Source organism: Lepisosteus platostomus, chromosome 18 (genome assembly GCF_059453375.1).
Source record: "Lepisosteus platostomus isolate fLepPlt1 chromosome 18, fLepPlt1.hap1, whole genome shotgun sequence".
Classification (NCBI taxonomy): domain Eukaryota; kingdom Metazoa; phylum Chordata; class Actinopteri; order Semionotiformes; family Lepisosteidae; genus Lepisosteus; species Lepisosteus platostomus.
Window position 1 is genome coordinate 15,116,794 of NC_142628.1, and position 15,791 is coordinate 15,132,584.

The 15,791-nt window shown below is 45.9% G+C and overlaps 1 long non-coding RNA gene across 1 annotated transcript in view; it reads right to left on the bottom strand.

Annotated features, from left to right (window-relative positions):
- Nucleotides 1-15,570, bottom strand: part of LOC148645747 (uncharacterized) — a 66,144-nt gene extending 50,574 nt beyond the window's left edge. Inside the window, exon 1 of the long non-coding RNA XR_015928163.1 lies at nucleotides 15,354-15,570. This is a non-coding gene — a long non-coding RNA (uncharacterized LOC148645747). The remainder of the gene's footprint in view (nucleotides 1-15,353) is intronic.
- Nucleotides 15,571-15,791: the final 221 nt, after the last annotated feature.

Here is a 15,791-nt window from a genome sequence, read left to right on the forward strand (position 1 = left end):
AAGAACTCTCTGCCTGGTGGGTGTTAGAAAGAGTTAAGCATGCCGTTTTTAAACTTAAAAATAGTAAAGCAGACTACACGGGTCCGATCCTCATTTAAAAAAAAGCTTTAAATTAGTAAGATCCGACATGTAGCTGCTCTACACCGGTGTAAATAGTCACAACGTGTTAATCTGGCATCCAGCTCTGCGCCCAAACCTTTCTGGTTCAATCAATGTTTCCACTACCCTCAGCCTCAGTTTCTTTAATATCCAAAACCCTTTAATTTTTTGAAAGCAGGAAAATATCTCGACACTCCAATGCATGTGTGTGAGAGAGATTTACTGCAGAGAGTTTCATGCCTCCAGCCTGTCACCAGACGTTGAGTGAGAGGCACTGTTAGCAAAGCTGTGAGAGATGATACATGGAAGAGGCTGCTTAATGAAGTCGAGTGCTGGAGAGGGTGCAGCACTGCAGAGGTGACTGACAGCCGACGGCTTATCTGGAGTAATAGGAAGAAGAGCACAATGTGTCCTTCTCAGGGCCACAGCCCATGCCCCTACATCGATAGCAGCAAGAGTTTCAGTGCCACAACAGACCACCGCACACACCCTGACAATCCTGCAGGGCTGCTGCTGCTGCCACCCAGGTCAGAGCTCCGCAAGAAGCAGGTATTTCATACAATCTCACCAGCTCCGCCATGCAGCAGGTCAATTTGCAATACTGGCTGCATCTCAATGAGCAGCACACCTCAGGATGGGAGAACACGTCACTTTACATCAAGATTATCGTCACTCACAGGCTGGCAGACTCTTCCCCAGAGAGAATTTGGGCCTTGATGAAGCTTGATGCACAAGCAGTGTACAAAAGTCAAAGCAGGCAACTGCGCAGGTAGTTCTTGGTTTACACTCCAACTACAAAATACACAAACTGGGGCTCCAATACATACCATTTCTTAATTTAGGAACACTTAGTTCTCATTTCCACCTAATTCATGAAGACTGTGTTTCACTGGATATTGAAGATACTGCAAATGGTTCTACAGCTCCACTTGTCTTCAACCATGGTGATCTGCAAAGAATCAGCTTGGGCAGGTGCCTCTGGACTAGTCAAGTCTGCCTTTGTTCTTCCATTCATGTTGTTATTCATATCTTACCATGGGCGCCATTTATAATATACATTATGATTACATCAGCCCCACTGCTTTAAAGGGTGGTACCCAGGGTGTCTCCACACAGCAGACATTTCCTCCTCCTCCAGAGGTGTGAGTCTCTCAGGTACATGGAGCCCATTTACTCCACTTTCCAGGGAGCACAGCAGCCCTGGTCTTTCCCTTTCCGGCACTGGGCTGTGTGCAGAAGGAGAGTCTTCTCCAGCACAACGAAGGAACGATGGAAATCCTCCAGGGGCTGTCTGTTTGCAGTTGGATCGAGGAATGAGCGCGGAGTGAAATGAGGAGTACAGGAGACAATTCTGGACTGGAAGGGTTGCATCTGTAACAAGCTACCCAGCCATGTGGGCGACCGATAGTTTGACTACTCATCCAGGAGTTTGTGATGGATCCAGGTATGATGGATCAGTATGATGGATACTTTACCTACTACATACAGATCGAGTGGGCCTCTCATTTGTAATCATTATTAGAGGCTCACATGCAAGTTCCCCTTCTGTTGTAGCATCACATGCCTTTTTCATACAAAGATCTGTGTCTATTAAGCAGCACAGTAACGACCTCTCACTTGCTTCCGTTTAGCACACCTTTTAAAAGTTAACAGACCTGACAGACCTCCCATTGGGAAATCATTTACTTCTGGTCTCTTGCACCTAGGAAATAGGAATCGGGTACAAGCCATGTGACAAGACAAAACATAACGGGCCAAACATATAACACTGGTTTGGGGTCATGTTTAATTAACTTAATTGCTGCATATTCCCTCCCTCCCACCCCCTGTTAGCTTTAGTAAATCAAAATGCATGCATTGCGATAATGCGATGTGGTGCTTTCTGGGCAGGGCAAAAAATGTGTCCCTCAGAACTCGCAGATAAGAATGAAAAAAAAACAAGCAGCCTTCAAAGTTGGAGCCTCCCTGCTGCCCAAATAAAACCCACAGACTAGTTGACCTTTTTTTAAAAAGCAAGCGTGAGTAATTAACCTTAAGCAATCTGTACCAATCTACGTTTCTTCAATCTGGGTTTGAAGGCCAGGACACGATTATGCAGCCAGGCTACTCAAATACCCCGTTAAGAGCTTCACTCAGTTGCAGGTACACAGTTTTAATTGCGCATTCCTGAAAGCTTGTGTGCCTAAAATAGTTTGCAAGTCGCTCCCAACAGCCAGCCCATTTTTACACTGTGGGAGACCAGGAGGCCACAGACAGATTCCTTAAAACTTCGCAAATGAGTACTTTTCAGGAACTCCAGTGTGAACTGTTGGTCAGAAAGCTGTTCGATTTTCACCCATCAGCGCATCTTTTTTGGTCCAGCCCCCTCTGCACATGCACAGGACAGCACCTCCCCTCCAGAGAGGTCTCTCCGAGTGGAAATGGCAGATGAAGTGCGCCGTCTTAATTCTGCGGCTTTTTGTATTTCTTTGAAAGGGGAGAAAACCTCGTCAAAATTAGATTCATGCGAAATAAATCCATGGGGATGGATCTGCAAATAGTTATACATATTAGACAGTAGTAGTAGAGGAATTTATATACATTGAGTCCATGTACACTGGAATTCCTATTCACATGGCTCTCTTGGGACATACACAGCACAGCAGACGACACCACATTACAGTACAACATAATAAATAATACAACCAGAACAATAAATACGTAGTAGTGAAAGGAACAAAGCATGGTAGACCATGCAAAAAATGCACAGTGCAGACACGCTGAGGCATAGTCTGAGTCTGAGGCATAGCAGTTAGTTGTGAAGAATGCGCACTGCAGTAGGGTAGAAGCTGTTCTTAAGCCTAGTGGGCTGGGCTTTAGTGGTGCAGCACCGCTTGCCAGAGCGCAGGGGGGGAGAGATGGTTGGGATCCCAAATGACGGATTGGGCTTTATTCCCGACAGCGGATGGCGTGGATCTCACCGATTGATGGGAAATCACATCCTATACTCCCCTGTGCTGTTACCACAACCCTTTGTAGTGCGTCTTTGTCATGCAAAGTAGTTTTGCCATACCACACAGGGACACCCCTAGTGAGAACACTTTCTATGGTGTTGTCTATGTGGCAAAAGAGATGATTCTGTGGTCCTACATACTGTATTTGGCATAAGTCCAAACAATTGGTTGCTTTTATACAGCTAGTATGTTCGAATGCTTTTTTACAGAAGTCCATAGCCTGGCTTCAATTGTAGCCTTACATCACCTAGCAACAAGCACGGTTCAACTGCACTCTCATCGACGGTACCACTGACGGTCATTTTGAGAAGACAGGAACCACAAGCCGGGCTGTCTGTTTCACTCATCAGCAGAGGAGTATAGTCCAGCCTTGACAAGCTCAGCAGCAGTAGGGCACTTCTTGGCTTGCACAGAGCACATGGTATGTGCTTAGGTCAGGCAGAGGCAAAAACCTGAAGACGGGAAGGCCTGTAGAAACCGCTAACGGATTACCGAGCAGGTTTCAATTGAGCCACTGAAATCCATTTTTGCTGCAGGCCAGCCACAGGCAAATCAACAGCAGGCCAGTGGGAAACTCCCCAAAGCCTGCGAGAGCAGCGCGGAGAGATCTTGCCTTTGTGCATGCAAGCGGGATTCTAGGAAAAACCGCATGGTAGCAAACCGGATCACCTGACTTTGTCTTTAGCTCCTATGCAGAATGCCAAGGCTCGTCAGCTCTACCTGCAGCGCGAGTCACATCCGTCGGGATTCCCTCCCGCCTTGCATCCCCCCTGCTTCTGGCCTTTCCCATTCCGCTAGTGAGAAAATTCCGATTTTTCCCGATCACACTGGTGTGCGGGAAGAACGAGAGCCTTGAATTAACAAAGCGAGATGCCGTCCGCGCTCGGAGGTGACTGAAGCCCCGAGGTCAGGGAATAAAACCAGCTGCCACCGTGGAGGGGCGAGAAAGCCATCAAGGAGGAAAGGGCGGGGAGGAGAGCTCTTGAAGGACAGGGCAGGAGGGCTTTCCCCAATCAGCCAGGATCTCCGACCACTCCTGTACTGCAATGAGATCAAGCCTGTCCAGCCTGTCGCAGTCATCTAACACATGCTCGGCAGAACATGGCACTGAAATCAAACATGAAGGAGAAGTGTGGAAGACGCCAATCGGGGGGGTGTGGTGGCTCTGTGGCTCAGGACCGGCGCCTGTGGCTGGAAGGTTGCCTGTGGCTCACAGCATGCCAGTCAGGAAGTGCAGAATCCAGCTGCAGATCCAGGGGCTGATCCTCAAATCATTGAGCTTGCTGACTAGTCTGGGTGGAACTAGGGGTGGCCCTGTGACTCAGGATCTGTGCCTGTGGCTGGGAGGTTGGGAGGTTGCCGGTTCAAATCCCGTGGCTGGCAGAGGAATCCTACTCTGTTGGGCTCCCAAGCAAGGCCCTTAACCCCAGCTGCTCCAGGGGCACTGTATAAATAGCTGACCCTGCTCTCAGACCCCAAAAGGAAAGCAAGGAAAAGACAAATTCCAACTGCAAGAAACTATATGGCTAATACGTGATCTTATCTCCTATCTTTTTAACTTATAATGAAGGAACAGAATATGCTATCACCCAAATGATTCTATAAAGGTAATATGATCAGTGTTGAGTGTACAGTAGGTCTATTGCGGCTTATTCGCATTTCTTTAGTGCTTCCAGGGATTGAAAAGTTCCCAGCCATACCCTGCATGCCTGTCCCGGGGGGTTAAAGTGGAAGAAATGCATTTAAAGGCTACTGGACAGGGAGTTTTTCTGTCTCAGTAGCTAGAGGCCGCTTGAGTGCTGAGGACAGGCAAGTTTTGCAGTTGTGCAAAAGAGAAGCTCTTTGTACATGAATTGGGCATCAGAGTGGTTTACTGCAACTCACTGCTGTCCTTTAGGTGCACGAACATACATTCTCACCTGTGCTAGCAACTCGAAACAAAATACACTTGATGCATATGAAAAAAGTTAAAAAAAAACGCATTGAGTTTTGATAATCTTCGGAAAGCTGCAGAGACATCAAAGTCAAACAAAGTTTAATATTTACTTCAGGCCTGGAGTGATTTCAGCATTTACTGCTGTGTCCATGAAGATCCAAATTATTCACTGCATCTCTTGGCAATTAAATTCAGCATCCAAATTTTTAATTCAGAGTTTATACATTTTTTAAGCTTCAGCTAAATTCCGATGTTTTCTTTCTCCTTTACTGTAACACTTTATGTAATTACTCAGTTCTGTCAGTTAATTTGTAGCGCTAAATTGTTTTCCCGAAGTTCCAGTTTTCAAGTGTGACATGCCACAGGATACCTGTGCATATACTGTTGATATTTGCAAGCAAACGAGCACTTTCTCTGGGCTGCAGGGGAAGCTTCGATTTTTGTTGGGAGAGTGATTGATTTGGCCTCTCCTGTGATAGGTTGGCCCCAAAGATTTGTTGTACTTGATGAGTATTGAAGACAAGTTAGAATTATCCCCTCAAGCCCTGCTAAATAAATAACTAAAGCACTGCAGCTCTCCGACAGCTGTGCTTCAGATCTGAAGAACACAGCCCACAGAGAGGTTCAGTTCCAACTACAATGCAGTCATGATCAGGATCATCATTCCAGAGACAGATGCCTTGAGTTAAAGTGATCTGTTGCTCACAGCCTAATGGATTGCTGCGTTTCTACCAACAATAAATACATATTTATGCCCAGCAATAATTGCATCAGTGCACAGGATAATTTCATCAGTTCCTTTTCGGTCAAAACTTTGCATTTGTAGACTGGAGCCTGCATGTCACTGAAACTGATCAATTATCCAGCATAATTAAGCATTTCATTTTGCAATAACTAATCACTCCCATTAGCACAGCTCTTAAGGTTTAGAAAAAGATAAGTAGCATAAGATAATTAGCAGAGAAGTATAAAAGGTAGCCTCATACCCACATGTTAAATATGATTAAGAAGCATGTAAATACAGCTGTTGGAAATGGTCAATCGCTAATACTTGAAGCAGACAAACAGGAGATGGAGCTAATGCTGTAGACACTGTCAATTCAGAACACAGCTCATATCTCACAGTTGGTTTTCATTGATGCTTTTTTCTTCAAATAAAAAAAAAATATCAGTATACGGATAATAAAAACTGCATGAACCCACTGTGACCAGACATCCCACAAGTTATGATTTCTACCCCTTTCCTTTAAGTCTAATAAAAAGAAGATGAGGCAGGCTATCATTAATACATGAAGCAAAATAGTTTTGTATTAGCTTATAAATTGCAGCGAAGGAGAGCAGTATGTTTCACTGTCTAACAGCAGAGCAGTTATTTCTTCTTTTGAGCACAGATTCATAATTCAGAAGAACACTCATCGGTGTAACGAGCACAGGTTGGACAACTGTTCACAGCACCCCCTCTTAGTCAAAAGACACCCATTCGCGCACTTGTATCTCAGATCCATGCAAAGATCTGAATGATCCATTGACTGTCCTGTTAAGCTTCCAGGGTTTCATCCAGGGTCAACCTTGAGTTGCTTGTGTGGCTAAAACTCCAGCCTTGGCCTCTATCTGAGCACTGACAATAGCCTCTCCCACCATGCACCAAGCGCCATCTCGGACTCGCCCCCTTCTGAAATCAAGGCGACAGTGTTACCACTTCATAGCCCCATCTCATTCGGTCACAGAGGCTCAGCAGGGCTGGGCTCGGTAGCACTGGGATGAGATAGCTCTGAGGAAAGTGAGATTGATGGCAAGAGTGGCGATGGTGGACCAGTAGGAGGCGCTGTTGAACACTGTTTGCACTCTTCCCACTGTGCTAGGATTTCCAAGACCAGCACTCCAGGTTGGTGATCGGGGGGCACTGTGTCCTAAGCAGCATCACCCTTGGGATGGGATGTTAAACCCAAGCACTAACCACTCAATCATTAAAGACCCCCTGGGATAGTAACCTCAGCGTTCTGACCAAACTCTTATCTTGCACAATCTGGTCTGTCTTCCAGCAGCTTCTTCTTAAATTCAGACTAAGGACGTGTTCACTCCCCCCCCCCCAATCCCCTGCATATCGGCAGGGTGGGGCAGCATTTCAGTGCTGAACAAGCAGGTCCCTTTCTGCTCATACTGTACAGCACCTCAAGAACCATTGGTTTTCAGTTTCATTTCACATTCAAGACCGTCTCATCAGACGGTCAAGCAAGAAATGGAGCTGTTGTTTCATGCATCATGCAATACAGAGATCCCCAAAAACAAAAAACAACTCAAAAGCCCCCGTTCAGTCCATTTCAGGACTGGGCTTTGCCCTTTTCAATTATTTCTAGTGCTTGAAACTTGCCTGTTCCAGCAAACCCCTTGCATTTGTTTTTGCAGGAAGCATCTGCGCCGATATTCATCGGATCTCATCTCCTGAACTATAGAGATTTAGGGGGGAAAAAAAAAGTGATGCTACCATTCAAGCCAACCACAGAAACGCTTTGTATATTCCGCATTTGATAAAGCTTATCCACAACCAATAGCAACAGTGGCAGTTTACAAAGCCGATTTGTAAGAATTGCGATTGACTGACGCGATAAGAAAGCCATCTCCTGCTTTGCCCACTGCTTTCTGCAGTTCCTTCACCGCCACTACCTACAGTAATGATGCTAATAACTTACCAGCACACACCACTGGGAATTGAAATGCATAATTCACATATACATATGATAATTAAAAAAAGAAACAGATTGCTTTGTCTTCTCACTTCACTTCCAGTAACTATCTTTAGGTAATGCGGGTTCTTCTGTCTAATCCTCACCTCTTGCTCAGCCATTGCTAATAACAGCAATTAATTGTGAGAAGGCACAACACCCTGCTTTTCTCACCTCCGAAAAAAAACAGCTAATATTGGTCTTCATCTTCACCCAGAAAGCCTCTGTAAGCTAGTTAATGCTTAAACAGCTTATAGTGAAGAAAGGAAAGATGACCTGGATAAGCCACTCGCCTATATACTGTATTTTTGACCTTCTACACTTGAAACGCTGAAACGTGACAGATACCGAATTTAAAGGCCACCAGAATGTCACCAAAGTGGGCACCGAGACCCCTGACCTCAGATAACACTGGGCAAGATAGAAGTGTTTGGTTATCAGCCTTAATGACTTGGTTGAATGAGAGTAACACTGGGGCAATTCTACAGCAAATGTCTGAACCCTCATCACACGGACAGAGACGTTTGTACTACAATTGAAAAAAGAGACAAAAACTTAACAGAAACGACTATTTAAAGTAACAGAAACTCCTATTTTAAGTGTAAACCGCCTATTCAAAATTGTGTCGTATCGGTTTAATCGGCAGCTAACCAAACCCCAAAAATCCAATAAACCTCCTATCGTGCACTAAAATGCTTCAGGAATGAGCACCTGTTTTTTAATGAAGTTGCAAATTTTGGGGTGGGAGAGAAGAGGAGGTAAAGGCTGAGAACAGGGGCTAAATGTGTTTCTAGAGAGTGTATTGGGGCGTGTTTCAGAATCGACTCTCAGATGGGTCTGTGGGGGGGGGAGGAACTGACACATTTTAGATCAATTCATTCTTTCTTTGCCGAAACTGGGAAATGGCCTTGCAATTCCGGACTTTTAACCTCCTTCTTTACTTCTGGATCACAAATGTGCATCTCAAAGCAATCACATTTGGGGCGGGGCGGTGGCTCTGTGGCTCAGGATCTGCGCCTGTGGCTGGAAGGTTGCCGGTTCAAATCCTGCAGCCAGCAGAGGAATCCTACTCTATTGGGCTCCTGAGCAAGGCCCTTCACCCCAACTGCTCCAGGGGTGCTGTACAATGGCAGACCCTGCGCTCTGACCCCCAGCTTCTCTCCCTGTCTGTGCGTCTCATGGAGAGCAAGCTGGGGTCTATGAAAAGATAATTCCTAATGCAAGAAATTGTAAAGGGTTAATAAAGTGATGTGATGTTAAAATTTCCAGCCGTTGGAAGCTCTTTTAAGTTTAGCTTAATGAAAGGGAGCAGTGAGGAGGCAATAGATCGGAGAGATTGAACCTACCGTTGTCTGCTTGCAGTCACAAAAGGAGCCGTCGGAGATAAAGGGAATTAATAGCTTCCAGATGAAACAGCAAGTTTTATCTGGGCCATGAAAGCACTGCAGAAGGCATCGGGGAATGGGAATGATTGCCGTGCCAGTGACTTTCCATTGGGTGCGATAAAACCAGCTTCCCGCTGTTTTTTTTACCACTTGGCACGAGGTAAAATCCACCTGATTCTCGCTGGCGCGGACGGACAAGGGTTCAGTGGGCCTCCGCACGCTGTGGGTGTTTAATTCCCAGAGTGGTTGAATTCATTCAACGCTAATCAAGCAGCAGAGCGGGAGCCATCTGTGACAAAACCATCCGAAAACGGAGCCCCTGTCCAAAGGGCTAAGCAAGACTTTCCGGAGGGAAAGCAAGGAAATCCCACTGGATTTACCAGCGGCTACTTTCGTGAGCCAACACAACCCGCAAGGCACACCGGCCTTAGTTTGGGGGAACATACGGATCGCACTGCTCTGCAAGGAGTTTCTGTTGCTTGCGAGGGCACGGACGGTGCTCAATTCTAAATTAAAAATGAAAAGACACGTTTTTGACTGAGATTTTTGCACTTTTTGCATAGTCTCCCATGTGTTTTATTTTTACTACTACAGTACATAATTATTGTTCTCCAATAATCATTAAATAAATAATAACCTGTTTAAATAATAATATTCACCAATGACTTATTTATTGTTCTGGTTCCTATTATTTATTTTGTTTGTAATGTACTGTCTACATTGTGTGGTGTTGCCTGTCGTAGTGTTGTCTGCTGTACAGCGTGTGTCCCGAGAGATCAGGCCGGATAAGAATCCCAATGCACATGGACATATGGCAATAAACTCTCTCCTACTTCTACTGAGTCTTGAATGGCTGAACTCGAGGCACGGGGGGGGATGGGGTGAAGGGAAATATCCGAGCCTCAGCTGCGCTGTTCAGAAACACACAGCAGGGTTCCAGGACTCGACAGCAGAAGTACAGTAACTTATGAGGCTCAAAAACAAGAGAGCAAGGGCTGTTTATCACGGGGATGAAAGCTTGAACAGAGCAATATTTCTCCATCTGGAAAGAAACACGGCGCTCCGAATTTGTGGAAGCAAAAAAAAAAAGCAGCTCTGTACATTCTGTCATAATTATAGGAAATTTATCGGTTTGTGTGCACCCTCCGACACATCCCTTCCACAGTACATGAATCACCACAAGAGCGCACACCAGCTGGTTGCAAACAACAGTTAACCTTCGAGAGCATCAGACGATCTCCTTATGCCTATAGCCTTCCTTTCCGAAACATCCGGCGGGCGTGTCCGATCTGGGACTCCTAATCAATAGTTGCACAGGAGGGCCAAGCAGCTCAGGTTGCACGGTCACCACTTTCAAGAAGGATTAAAAGAAGCTCTGTTACGGACAGAGTGCACCCGTTCCCCACTGAAGGAGCACACTGACTTGGGCGACAGACAGCCTCATTAATCTACATTATGATAATGAGAGGTGGAAGTCAGGATGTTGTTCTGCTGCCTTTCCAGTTACCGAGCCCTGATGGACCTCAAAGAGACTCCAACTTTTACAGGGAATCAGGCTCTGTATATTTGATAAGCCTCACATAGCAGGAAAGCTACAAATAAGTGTGGCATTGACGTGTCCAGCGTGGAGGCAGAGCCCTGGTCTCTGTAGTCCCAGCTATTCTAAAGCATGAGCCCCAGCTGGGCAGGTCCTATAAAGGTACACCGGACACCCCCCGCAATGGGACGAGCAGGGACTAACCCCGCAAGGGGGAGTTTTTACACCAACAGTCCCAGAGGGGGTTTACTTTTCTTTTTTTAAATCCGGGTCTAGACTGGACGAAAGAAAAAAGGGAAACCGTTTGGAACAGCGAAAGGGCAGGGGCCACTTACAACCACCGAGGCCGGTGGGGGACCCGAAACCACTAGCACAGCAGTGACCAGTCTGGACTGACCCTATTTAACGGGGTCCAGTCTGGCAGAGCAGGGCGCGTCAGGCCAAAACAAATGGAAAAACTTGTGAAGTGTATGAAAAAGGTGTGGCTGACCTGGTAAAAATATGTGATGGGACAGGAAAAAGAATAAGAAACCCCCTCCGGGGCTGTTGGTATAAAAATTCCCCCTTCCGGGGTTAGTCCCTGCTCATCCCGTTGGGGGGTGTCTGGTGTGCCTTTATAGGACCTGCCCAGCTGGGGCTCATCTAAAAGCCGGGACTTCAGAGACCAGGGCTCTGCCTCCACACTGGACACTCCCCCGTGTAACTCCACATCAGGTACAAGAGAGTGCTGTAAATAATGTTTACACACTCTCGTCCTCTGTGCACAATTCCCTAGGGTCCCGCAGTTGCAAACTTTCCCTGGATGCCTGCACCAGGAGCCCACTGCCGAAAGAAAAAGAGGAGAGATCCCATCTCGGAAGGGGTGGACGCCTGTGTGCTGGCCGAATTCTCCAGAGGGCAGAGCAGGCACGACATGGGGTCGGTGCACACGTGTCACGCAAAAGACGAAGCAATTTTTCCAAGCGCTTCCACGCGGCAACATTTTCAGAGAGGGGGGGGGGGGGAACAAACAGACTGAAAACGGCTGAAACTCCTCCTGCAGAGGGGAAGAAAGACCTCTCTCTCTCTCCCCTTCCTCAGCCGGCAGAGCTTACCTGCACAGCACCAATGCAAATGAGCAGTAATGCCCAAGTAACAATGATTTGCAGCCCTGCAGGATGTACTTAGTCTTTCATTTAAACCTCTTTGCTCAAGCAGCAGGGTCACTCGCACCAGATTACTGCACCAATACCATAGACACAAGAATCGCAAAAAAGGCAGCTCGATTTTAGAACGACCGTTGGCAGGGTTAGACCACAGCAGGACAGTTACACAGCACTGCAGCAGAGCTTCACAACAGCCCTGCTGTTCAACGGATCTGTCACATTCACAGGTCTGTTAAACACTGACAAGAATATATGCAGTTTTTGCACTCAACAAATACTGCAAAAGGTTTATACAGTATATTTTCCTGGAACATTTCACGTACATCAGAAAATTAGAATGAGCATTGCCGAAACAAACAGGCTGGTGTTGTCTTCCACCCTAAAATGTGAGTCTGCCCACCGCCATCTAATTATTTATTGACAAATATTCACATAGACGTGCAGTAAGAGCTACATATATCACTGAAGTTCTGTCAAAGATTCACTCAGTACTCAGAAGCTTCCTCGTGTTTATTTCTCTGGAAAGTGCAAAACGATCCAAAATGGAATTGCAGTCCTTTTGATAGGCCAACTCACAGCTGTTAGGATCGTTCTGGAGCTCAGACTTCAGCCAGGCAGTGGAGGGTAGCGCTCCGGTGCTTGTTCAAATCCCAAATCAGGACCCAGCTGCTGTACCTTAGAGCCAGGTAAGAATGCTTTTAGCAAACCCAGGCATGAGAACAGGTGCCAAAATCAGGATATGAAAACACAGCCATTTTGGTTAAAAGGATCAGCTATTTGCATTAATAATAATAATTGCTTCCACTTATATAGCACTTTTCTGAATACTCTACTCAAAGCGCTTTATACTGTAGGTAATGGGGATCCCCTCCACCACCACCAGTGTGCAGCCCTCACCTGGATGATTAGCACTAATAGGCAGGTGCCTCAAGCCCTCACCTGTTGTGACAATCTCCTTTCCAGTCAGCACAAGCGACAGGATCCACAGTTTTCCCATTTCAATCCACCCCAGACGCCCGTCCCTTTCAACGCACTACTATGTAACCAGAGTGTAATTTGCCCCATGACACTTGCTTTTCCATGAAGCATCCCTGAACGCCTCAGCCCTAAGCTGCATGACAACAGAACTGCATTCCCAAATATTTAGTTCAGGACTTGAGCAGTAATGGTTTTTAAAAAAAAACCACAGTGATCCCAGTGATAGAACCCAGGCGTGTGAGCTCTCACTGATTGAACCCAATTTCGTGGAGCATAAGTTACAGTAGGACAGCAGCATAAGGATATTCCCCAAACAAAAGTGACAGCCCCCAGCTGTCCTCAGCAAGACGCACAAGGGTTCCGAGTTCATTTTGAATTCGAAGGAAATCCATCTATTAAGTTTGCTCCCGAGGCGGTCTGAGTTGGTTAGTTCCGTTATTATATGCGGTGCCAGAGCATATCGCCGTGCCTGCAGTGTCTGTGCTCCAGCATTGTGCTCCTCAATTGGTCCCCGTGACCTATGCGTTCCATCACGGCTCAGACGCCAAGGAATAAGTCATAATTATGCAAGATGAGCTGAGGGTTCTCGTCAGGTCTACCGTTACATCACACTCCTCAACACTCTGCCTTCATGCTCCGAGAGGACTGGAAGTGGATTATGGGGGCCGCAAACCCACGCTTTGCTAAGAGGACGCACACAGAGAGAGACGGAGCCAGATCCCACAATTAGCGAAGCACAGCTTTCAGAGCCTGAAGGCCAGACAACGACGGGATGGAGAGAGTTCAAGGCAGGAGAGGCTGAGCGAAATGTAAAGGCGGCGAGATTAACAGGGATTCTGCAGCAATTTATACGGCCGACAAGGATATTGGTTTTGCTGTGGCGTGATTCACAGAAGAGCTGTGGAGCTCTGCTGGTACGGATTATGGAAAAGAAAACACCGTTTAAAAAACCAACAGGTTCTATGGTGTCAGCACAAGTACTTTCTCCAGCGAGCTGAGTGTTGATTGGATAATTTCTCTAAAATGTATTTTAAAGTAAGCTGCAACACCTTACAGTAAGTGCCCATATCTACTGATTGCACATGAACTTATCACCCAATTCAATACGAATAAACAGAATATGACAAATGCTATAGTATTCACGTGCAAGAACACCACCTTAGTACAATATTCTGCTACTACTTGAGAGTCTTTTCCTTTCCATTCACTACATTACTATATGATTGAAGCTTTTCTTATGAATACATTTAGTGAGGCAAGCATTTTAAATGCACAATAAACAAGTACCACGAGTTTAACCCCAGTAGCATATTGAAAAACGTGCTTAAAAATGTATCAAAGTCATTTCCAACCAAGCACTAAAAGTCATGTAATATGATTCCTGCACAAATGTAATATTAATACTTGTACTAGGAGACAGCTCCTTAAAGTGCAAGGAGATGGATTGCATAGAACTTCAGGTTTGTGTGAAACTGAAATAGCTTAATCCCTTGTGAAAGAAACAGGTTCTCCATAGCAGCAACAAGAAAAGCCACATTACACAGTATATCAGTGGTTTTAATCTGCAAGAGCCTGAAACTGATAAGACGTCAAGGGTACAGACGACACGGATTTGCGAATGAAAAGCATCAAGTCAATACAGAGCAATGCAGAGTCAACCAGCACTTTGCTCTTTGTAAATATTCCGAGAGGGTTTTCATTTCAAACATCGGTCCATCACAACTCGGCCGTGATGGCTGACAGGGAGAAGTCCAGAGGGCTCTGTGAATTTGTCCCTTTCACCTTTGCAACAAAAAAGAAACAGCTAGCAAATCTCCAACCACTACTAGCAGCATGCTGACCTCTACATACCCAACACCAAGTGCAATTACACCCATGTTAAGCTGTGCAGTAACCATGTTATTTACTGTGTAAATAGCAACACAGGGTTCCTCTGCTAACACCGTGTGGCTATTTACAAGCACGAGAAGCCATACTGTACAGCAGCCTCTAGTGGCAGGTCAACTGCAGCTCCTTTAAGGAAAAGGAAAACATATTTTTAAGACTATATACTGTACAGAGCCATAAGACAAGTCCAGTCACTTTTGAATTCTGCATCCCAGTGAGTCACAGTCAGCCTTTTTGTAATGTGTGTATCATTCCCCACAAAAATATCCTGGGCTTTTGAAGGTCCATACATCCATGATCAGAATTCTGCTTATTCCTGGTAAGGTCACAGTAACACCATCCCGATCCTAGAAAAACAAGGGGCAAAGCAAACTGAAGTCTGGATGGAAAGCGAACGCACTGCTGGACTCCCACACACAAGCACAACTTAGAGCCGAAATAACGTAGCGATAACAGTTTTGCTACAGAGAGAAAACCAGAGCACGTGGGGAAAATCTATACCAACAACAGCAAATCCCAAAAGTCTGGAATTAAACCCTGGACTCAAGAGCTGTGAAGCCACATAGCGTTTGAAGCCACAAATGATAATTTACATTCCGTGGCCTCTCACAGAAGCAAAGCCATACAGTGCACCCAGTCCGATAACTTGTAAAAACAAAAGCTTTCTTACTTATCAGTATCAGACGTCCAGCATTGTGAAACTGCCTCCTGCACGTCAGACACGGTTTCATTGTCCCTGTGATCCAGCAGACGGACAGCTGATCTCCCACCACAACTGTTTCAATGAGACCTGTTACTCTATTCAGTGCTTTCAGGGGAGAAAAACACCAGAGTGAAAATCCAGAACAAAAAGAGAGAAGAATCCACAGCGCCAGCCAACAGCCACACCCCTTTCCTCCTCTCACAGAGCACAGCTCACACTCAGAGCACAACATCCTCTCCCCGGACAGGAGTGGAGGCACCTGGATTCCATTAGTGTCAATTAAGCAGACCTGATGCAGCAGGGATCTTGAGAACTATATGAGCTTCTTAAACCAGAATGGCTCAAATCTTCCAATGGGGATTTTGGTGATGTAACTGAACCAGGTTGATGTAAGGGGATGGGCAG